The 10182-nt window shown below is 40.3% G+C and overlaps 1 pseudogene; it reads right to left on the bottom strand.

The window, feature by feature from the left end:
- Positions 1-298: 298 nt before the first annotated feature.
- LOC132241778 (nascent polypeptide-associated complex subunit alpha-like) lies at positions 299-6824 on the bottom strand (annotated as a pseudogene).
- Positions 6825-10182: the final 3358 nt, after the last annotated feature.

Genomic DNA, 10182 nt, shown 5'->3' with positions numbered 1-10182 from the left:
CATATTATAATTATTCATCCATAGAAAGCTACAGATAGAGCACATACCAGTTTGCTAATCACCCCCATAAGAAGAATTTTAAAAATGCTTCCCTTCTATCTTAATTGTCTTGTAATATTATATCTTAATCTCAAGGTTATTATGATTATCTATCTATTTGTCATGTATCTATTTATCTATTTACTTATTTATCTGCTGTTTTCATTGTAAATAGGGGCCTGTTGCATAGCCTCCACACTCATTTATAGAAAAGATTAAATCCATAAATCATCAGAATTCATAAGCTGCCTACTGGGAGCTAAACAGCCAGTGCTATACCAGACTGATGGAGATTTATGATGCCCAGACAGTGCCTCTCACACAACTGCAAGAAGACAAAGGGAAAAAAAAGCTATCCAATTAACTTGATGTCTATAGACAATACTTAGATAAACAGATGGGATCAGCTACCTGGAGGACAAAACCTCTGGGAATAGGAGGGTGTATAAGGAGAGGTAAGTGTGTATTTACCCTGTCCTTTTACATGTTGAAATCTCAGCTACATAGGAGGCCTAATTAAAGACACCCCCTTTGGCCAGTGTGGCTCAGTGGTTAACCTTTGAACCAGGAGGTCATGACTCAATTCCTGGTCAAGGCATATGCCTGGGTTGTGGGCTTGATCTCCAGTAGGGGCATGCAGGAGGCAACCGACCAATTATTCTCTCTCATCATTGATGTTTCTATCTCTCTCTCCCTCTCCCTTCATCTGTGAAATACATAAAAATATATTTTAAACAATTTTTAAATAAAGGCATCCTTTTTTCTGAAGTTAATTAGAGACTGTAGTTTATGTGAAACTAAGATTTTGCTTAAGTAAGAGAAAGGAAAAAGAAAATGCAATAATGAGTTAAGTTCAATTAGATGTTGTCATAAAACAAGCATAAGCTTTGACCTGTTGCTATGTAACTCATTTCTTACATTTATTATTTTATATAATAAAAGGCTAATATGCAAATTGTCCCCTCAGGAGTTCGACCGACTGGGAATTCAACTGCTCGCTATGACGTGTGCTGACTACCAGGGGGCGGCAAGGAATGAAGGCAGCCAGGGGAAGGAAAGCCCCAATTGACCTTGATTGCCAGCCAGGCCTAGGTACCCATCCTGTGCAGAATTTCATGCACAAGACCTCTAGTGTCCCATAATTGTCTAAAATATATCTTTAAAATCTAAGTATTTATGCCAATATATAGTTTTTAATTTTAAAATGGAAAATAGATATTCAGTTTTATAATAACTTAACAGCAGAATCATTATCTATACTAATAAAAGGGTAATATGCTAATTAGACCAGATAGACTGGACATCTTCCAGTTGTCTGGTCCTCCTTCCGGACAAAGCCACAGTTGTGGGGGCAAAGGCAGAGGTGGTTAGGGTGATCAGGCCAGCAGGGGAGCAGTTAGGGGTGATCAGTCTGGCAGGCAGAGTGGTTAGGGGCAATCAGGCAGGCAGGCAGGTGAGCAGTTAGGAGCCAGCAGTCCTGGATTGCGAGAGGGATATCTGAGGAGTCCTGGATTGGAGAGGGTGCAGGCTGGGCTGAGATACACCCCTCCCCCATCGTGCACTGGGCCTTTAGTCTATAATAATAAAAGCATAATATGCTAATAATACTGGACGTCCTTCCAGACGACCATCTGGATGAAGCCAGGGCTGCGAGGGAAACCTGGGTCTCAGGTGCCAGAGGGAAGCCAGTGCCAGCAGCCAGGGGAAGGAAAGCCTACTATTGCATGAATTTCGTGCATTTGGCCTCTCGGCCTGGCCTGTGCCCTCTCACAATTTGGGACCCCACCAGTGCATGATTGGGGCTCGGGGAGGATGCAGGAGGGCTTCAAGGCATGCCCAGCCCATCTCACCCATTCCTGATTGGCCAGACCCCAAGGAGCAAGCTAACCTACAGGTTGGAGTGTCCGGCCCCTGGTGGTCAGTATGTGTAGATATGAAAGATAATAAAATACATTAATTATTCTAGAGTAAATTTGTTATAATTTAATAATTTTGCTTCAAACTGAAAACCAGGTTTTGTCTACCCTACTGGACTTTAAATATTGTGCATTCTTTTTTTTTTTTAAATATATTTTATTGATTTTTTACAGAGAGGAAGGGAGAGGGATAGAGAGTTAGAAACATCGATGAGAGAGAAACATCGATCAGCTGCCTCCTGCACATCTCCTACTGGGGATATGCCCGCAACCAAGGTACATGCCCTTGACCGGAATCGAACCTGGGACCCCTCAGTCCGCAGGCCGACGCTCTATCCACTGAGCCAAACCGGTTTCGGCTATTGTGCATTCTTTTAATATTGTTTATTCCATAAAAAACAAAGGTAAAACAATGCATTTAAATAAAGTACAGGGTGGGCAAAACAGTTGTGAGTATGCTAAACACAGATTATTATTGTATTATTATTTATTAATTATTGTGTTATTTTCCATATGAACAACTATAAACCTACTTTTGCCCCACCCTGTATTTCTAAGGCCCTGAATCTTATATATGGGATTAAAATTTTTAGAGAAAAATTAATGACATCTGGTCACACCAACTAAAACAAAACAAAACAAATAAATGTGGCAGGATAATCTGCTTGTCATTTGAAAAGGTGCATGAAATTGGCTTCCCTATTGAAAGTGACATTTAAATGCAGTTAGATTTTAGTAAAAACATGATTAGGAAAGCAAAGCTTCTTTCCAGGCAAGAGTAAGAGGATGCCACAGACGCCCACACAACATACTTTCTAAAGCGGGAAAATAAATTATGAGATAAACCTTCATGGGAGAATCTTGGAATAATCTATCTACATAAAAGCCTAAATGATCAGTTAGCTGGTTGATTGGTAGACCAGTCACTATGATACGCACTGACCACCAGGGGGTAGATGCTCAATGCCGAGCTGCCACTGGTGGTCAGAGTGCTCCCACAGCGGGAGCGCTGCTCAGCTGACCGAGGGACACCAGATGCAGGGTGAAGTGGCATCGAGCCTACTGAGTGGCAGGGGCGGTGGTGGCAGGTGCCATGGAGCTGGGATGACAAGGAACAGCAGGCAGAGTGGCAGGTAGCATTGGACTGCCAGTTTTAGCCCTATCACCACAGGCCACACTGAGGGACCCCACCAGTGCACGAATCCATGCACCGGGCCTATAATATGATATAAAATGTAACACTCTAACGTGTGATCTTTAGAGAGAAAAATGTTAGTCTATATTACAGAGTTTGAATCACTTCATAGTGTATCCTAGTATATTACAGTAAGAAGTGCAATCAGCTTTGTAGCTTCTTGCCAAATTATTTATTCTAATTTTTTTTCAGGAGTAAAAAACAGACAAATCCAGAATGCAGGACATGCTCATATGACCAACATGACATTTTTAAAAGTTAAGTCCATTAGAACTTAGAGACACTAATAACCAACGACAATGTATAAACATTGATTAGATCATAGGCTAGGGTGAGCAAGGAAGGCTATAGAACACTTCTTTGGAAAAATTAGCAAATTGTAAAGGTTTTAAAAATAAATTGTTTTTAGGTAATATTAAAAAATAGTTTATTTTTCTTAGGTCTGATTATGGTATCTTGGCTACATAAGAAAATGCCCTTGTTGTTAGAGCATGCATAATTAAGTATTTAGTAATAAAGTGTTATGAAGTTTGAAATTTTGAATGGTTTAGAAGGAAAAAAGGGAGAGACAGAAAGGAAGGAGGGTAAAGATAGAGAACACATTGCAAACGTGGAATTATGTTCCTTTCAAGGTGCACAAATTTGTGCACTGCCCTCCCCTGCATGCCTGGTCACCCCCAACTACCCTCCCTGCAGGCCTGGTCCCCCACCAACTGACCTCCCCTGCAGGCCTGGGTTCCCCCAAACTGTCCTCCCTGCAGACCTGGTCCCCCCCAAACTGTCCTCCCTGCAGGCCTGCCCCCCACTAACTGTCCTCCCCTGCAGGCCTGATCAGCCCCAAACTGCCCTCCCTTTCAGGCCTGGTCCTTTCCAACTGCCCTCCCCTGCCAGCCATCTTGTTGGAGTGATGGTAATTTGCATATTACCTCTTTATTAAATAGGATATTTACTTTATATATTTTGTTGTGTCATTATTTAATGCACAATGATTTAATACCATTTGGTTTGCACTGTTGAGTGACTGTTTTAGAAATACAAAATGATCCTAATCTTCTTAGTCATTATGCTTTGCCTTAAATTCTTCCATTTGCTATTAGCATTTCCATTCACGATTGCTTTCTGTTTTTCCATGATGAAACTTTACCCATTATTTCACTTAAAATATTTCTATGTCATTTTCCTGAGTTGTTTTAAAATTTGATTTAGTTTTGTCATTCTTTCTGAGAGTATTTCCTTCCTAAAAACAGACTAGTTTAAAGCAATTTCCTGTACTGTTATCACTGTTATGTGTAGCCTTAATTCTGTCACTTTGTTTTATGTTCTCAGTTTTGTTTTTTATATTTCTTTTTTGTTGCATTTGCCTCTTGTCATTTGTCTTGTGGATTCTGTATGCTTGCTTCTTATCTTCTATAGTGATGTGAAAGGTAATTATTCTTTTTATTTCCACTAGTGAGTTCTTATGCTTTTCAAAATAATGTTTGACTTATTTTCTAAATTAAAATCAATAACACTTTTTTAGTTTCTTGTTCCAAGTCCAACCAATGTGCCTTTGTAAAATTAATTCTTATTTATGGAATGTGATTTCTTATTAGCATCAAGAATGTATTTTATGCCCTAACCGGTTTGGCTCAGTGGATAGAGCATCAGCCTGCGGACTGAAAGGTCCCAAGTTTGATTCCGGTCAAGGGCATGTACCTTGGTTGCGGGCAGATCCCCAGTAGGGAGTGTGCAGGAGGCAAATTGTCGATGATTCTCTCTCATCGATGTTTCTAACTCTCTGTCCCTCTCCCTTCCTCTCTGTAAAAAATCAATAAAATATATTTAAAAAAGAATGTATTTTATGTTATTTATTACATTTATGTTTAATTTTATGTAACTATTTATAGTATTGATTTTTATTTAGTTTTATGTTTAACACATTCATAATCAGATATTCCTTCATACAGGAATACTGCCATGTTTTATTTATTAATTTTTATTTATATTTTATTAGGCTTATATATTCAGTGTTTTCTTCTCATAAGTCAATATTCATCAATATTCACATTTTTTGAAACTTTACATATTTGAAAGTATCTTCTGTTGCCATATAGGAAAGAATTTTAGTTCTACATAAAATTTTTGAGAAAGCACATTTTTCTTCCAAAATTGACTAGAAATTGCTCTAATATCACTTTTTCACATGCTACATTCATTTATTTATATTTTCAACCCACAAGAAACAATAATTCCATCAATGGTAGAAAAGTACAAATTTCAAACCAAGTTGAAGTTACTCTTTTTTTAAAAATAATATGTCTTTTTTTTTCTTTTTTAAAAAATGTATATTTTATTGATTTTTTACAGAGAGGAAGGGAGAGGGATAGAGAGTTAGAAACATCGATGAGAGGGGAACATCCATCAGCTGCCTCCTGCATGCCCCCTACTGGGGGATGTGCCTGCAACCAAGGTACATGCCCTTGACCAGAATCGAACCCAGGACCCTTCAGTCCACAGGCTGATGCTCTATCCACTGAGCAAACTGGCTAGGGCAAAAAATAATATGTCTTTATTGATTTTTAGAGAGAGGAAGGGAAAGGAATAGAGAGGTAGAAACATTGATTAGAGAGAAACATCATCCATCAGCTGCCTCCTGCACCCCCTCCCCCTACTGGGGATTGAGCCTGGAACCCGGGCATGTGATCTAATTGGGAATCAAACCAGTGACCTCTTGGTTCATGAGTAGATGCTCAATCACTGAGCCACACCAGCCAGGCTGCAGTTACTCTTTTTGAAGCAAAAAAAAGCTTCTCGCCCTGGCTGGTTTGGCTCAGTGGATAGAGCGTCGGCCTGCAGACTGAAGGGTCACGGGTTTGATTCCAGTCAAGGGCATGTACCTTGGCTGCGGGCACATCCCCAGTGGGAGGTGTGCAGAAGGCAGCTGATCGATGCTTCTCTCTCATTGATGTTTCTGACTCTCTATCCCTCTCCCTTCCTCTCTGTAAAAAATCAATGAAATGTACTTGGAAAAAAGAAACAAAAAGCTTCTCATTTTTAGATGGTTGCATCGTTAATTCCATTATAGCATTTACAATATCACTACCATTGTTCTTCATGGCTTGAACTGCCTTCACACTCAACACATTTTCTTGTGATATGACCAGTTCTATGTCCTTAACTTCCACACCTATTTCATCAACATCTTCCTCTTCACTCTCCTCTTGCATAGTTGTAGTCTGTGTGTTTTTCTTGAATGTTTAGCTTCACTAAATTTTGAATTTCTCTGCAGCTTCTAGCTGTGCTGGCTGAGATGAATCATTGATGTTGGCTTCCCCCAAAACTATGGAGGTATCTAAAGCTGGGCTCTTATAGACATCTGGTTTTGTGATGACACAGAGGATAGGCTTAGATTTCTGGATAGTTCCCTAGTAAGCCCCGTAACCTGTCCAAGACACAATATTGTAAACATGTACATATTCTGTATACTTTACAGCCTTCCATGCCTTCTGTTTTTACTTAATGATTGGTTCTTCATGGATTTCAGCTGCTGCGGCCAGTTGGGTTTGTCCTGTGGAATCTTGTTCCTCAAGCTCCGGTACTGATTCATCACTGTTAGATTCTGTTCCGGTCTCAGATTGGGGCTGTGGCAACTCCTGCTCTGTAGCAGGGACAGTGTCCGTGGCTTCACTGGGCATTTTACGAGGGAACACAGAACCAAGATGGCAGCAGAAAGAGTATGTATGTGTGTATGTACTTATTGGTGGTAAGAACACTTAACACAATATCTACCACTCCACAAATTTTGAAGTACAGAATACTGTATTGATAAAGAAAATATGTTGTATAGTACATCTCTAGAATTTCTTCATTTAGCATAACAGAAACTTTATACCCACAGAACAATTTCCTTCTTCCCCTAGCCACCAGTTCCTGGCATCCACCATCCTACTAAGTTGATGAATTTGATTCCTTTAGATATCTCATATAGATGGACTCATGCAATATTTGCTCTGTGACTGGCTTATTTCATTTAGGATTAGGTCTTTCAAGTTTATCCATGTTGTCACACATCTTCTTTATCCATTTGGTGAAGAATATATATTTGGTTCATTTCCATATTTGCCTATCTTGAGTATTGCTACAATGAACATGGACATACAAACTTTTCCTTGAAATTTTTATTTCAGTTATATTGGATAGATACACAGAAGTGGGATTGTGGGTTTGGTTCCTAATGCAGTTCTTTGTTTAATTGCTTTTGGGAACCTCCCTGATATTCTCCATAACTGCTGCATTATTTTACATTTCCACCAAGAGTGTGCATGGGCACAAATTTCCCTAAATACTCTCCAACACTTACATTTGGGCTTTTTTTGTGTGTTATTTATTTATTTTGTTTTGCTTTGTTTAATGATAAGTATTCTACCAAGTTTGACATGACCTATCATTTTGTTTTGATTGGCATGACCCTGATGATTGGTGAGGTTGAGCGCATTTTCATATACTCATAGATCATCTGTATGTCTTCTTTAGAGAAATATCTATTCAAGTCCTTTGCCCATTTTTAATATGGCAATTTTTGTTTTGTTTGTTTGTTTACTTTTGAGTCATAGTTCAGTCTACGAGATAGAAAGAAAACCTATAGGATGGGAGAATATACTTGCAAACCCTATGTCTGATGAGGGGCTAATAGCCTTCAGTGTTGTTAAAATATTCCCTTCCTCTACCTTCACCATTGGAGGTATTTGCTAGCATTTTATTTTTTTAAATATATTTTATTGATTTTTTACAGAGAGGAAGGGAGAGAGATAGAGTTTTAGAAACATCGATTCAGCTGCCTCTTGCATGCCCCCTACTGGGGATGTGCCCACAACCCAGGTACATGCCCTTGACCAGAATCCAACCTGGGACCCTTCAGTCCCCAGGCCGACCGTCTATCCGCTGAGCCAAACTGGTTAGGGCTATTTGCTAGCATTTTAATGCAAGAGAGATACAGGGGATGTGAAAGGTTATCATGACTTAAACTCCTGAACATGAATTTTAATGCCATCATTTCCTTCTGTTACAGCTGCTACTAATTTTTCCTCCCTGCTCTTCCTCTAAGCTATTATGGCAACATTTTTCTAGCTATCCCCTTCCTGCTTCTGTATTCCCAAATCTAATACTAACTCAAATATAACTATTTTCATAAAAGGCAACAGCTTCCTTTCACATCATAGCCTCAAGGTGTTCCTTTTCTGAGCATTTCTGTGGGGAAGGGTGCACCATCTGTTTAGCCCTTTAGGGACAAATGTAGAAAGCAACCCAACTGCTGTAATGCTGTCCTCTTTCAGGTGAGCTTATGGGACAGAGGTTGGATTATTCTTCAAAATATAGGTGAGTGTGAATTGCAGGAACCAATTTTCACTCATATGTGGATATGGAGGAATAGAGGAGAGGATGTGTCCTGAGAGACTGAGAGACGTTAGGGTTGGCATATCAGCCTAAGGGCTTGAAGAAAGCAGCTTTGCTATTTAAATGTCTAACAACTTCTCCTGACAGCGATTCTGTTTTTAGTATTGGCAGTACAAATGATAATGGGGATAAAATCTACAGCATAAACAGTTGTTCTGAGGCCCCCAAGAAAGCCAAATACAATATGCTAACTTGCAGGAGGGACTAAGAGTGTGTGTATGCATGTATGAATTTTCTTAGTTGGTCATGAATTGCAAGATACATGGAGTAGTTTAGCTTAACTCCAGAGTGGTTCTGACTTGTTAGTTATTCTTTAATGATAATATTAAATAGCAATGATCTATAAACTATGCATTTTGTGCATGTTTGTGTATGTGTGTGCATGTATTACTTTGCTGAAGACAACTAGTTAGAAAATAGCTGAGATACAAATGTAGAGGCTATTGCTTCTAATAAGTAGATCATCCTGAATGGTCACCAGAAATGAGAAAGTCATGTACTTTTTTTATGTTTATAATGGGATTCATGAAAGAATAGGGGCACCATCTATATATATAAAACCCTAATATGCAAATAGACCAAACATCGGAACAACTGAACAACCAAACAACTGAACAACCGGTTGCTATGACATCCGCTGACCACCAGGGTGTGTGTATGGAACATGCCCGGTGTTGGCCGTGGCGGGATGGTGGAGCAGGTGAGCAGGGTCACCAGACCACGGCAGAGCACTGGTCGCTGTCATCAGGGTGAGCCTCTGGTGGTTACTGAAAATTCTTTGCTCCCACATGCCTTGGTCCCACCCGGTGCTCGCACCTGCTGCCAGTGCCAGCCCCGCTCACACCTGCTGCTGGGTCTGGAGCCGTCCCTGATTGCTAGGTGCTGTTAGAGGGTGCAAGTGGAGGCTGCCAGCCCTGATCGCCCCTGAGGGCTTCTCCACCTCCCCTGCTCCTCAGGGGGTGATTGGGGTAGCAGCCGCCAGCGGGTGTGAGTGGGGCCACTGTCAGCATGTGGGAGCGGCAGCAGAGGGAATGAGGCTGCCAGGAGACAGGGAACTGGGGGCTGTGGCAGGTGGGGCTGGGCAGGGGTGGAGAGGATGGGCCAGGACCCACCCCTGTGCCCTCTGCAGCCTTGTGGCCCACAGTTCCTTTCAAGGTGCACAAATTTGTGCACTGGGCTCCTAGTTAATTAAAATGAGTCAGGGGTGCAGGGGAAGCAGGTTTAGTACAAATGACAAAGTCTAGACTTGTAGCATTCCTAGTCACCATGTGTTTTTATGTCAATTATAACTTCAAAAGAATTTCTTTTAAGAACCTCCTTCTAACAAGTCCATAAAAAAAAAAAACAAAAAAAACCCACAAAACTTTTCTCTCCTAAAACATTTTAACAGATGCCCAAATTACCACTGAATGTGTATAACTAACTGGTTGCTCTTCAGAACACCTTCAGACTTCTCCTCCATGGCAAGCCATGAGGTCAGAATAAGTAGCATTTGTTTTCAACCCTACTCCTGCCATTTTCAATCATTATTAAATAAGTAATACATTAAAATATGAGTGCAGAATTAGAAATATTGTTTCTACATGAGTAGATTATTTG

Source organism: Myotis daubentonii, chromosome 9 (assembly GCF_963259705.1).
Source record: "Myotis daubentonii chromosome 9, mMyoDau2.1, whole genome shotgun sequence".
Lineage (NCBI taxonomy): Eukaryota > Metazoa > Chordata > Mammalia > Chiroptera > Vespertilionidae > Myotis > Myotis daubentonii.
Note: the sequence above shows the minus strand (reverse complement) of the source record. Positions and strands in the feature narration are given on the sequence as shown.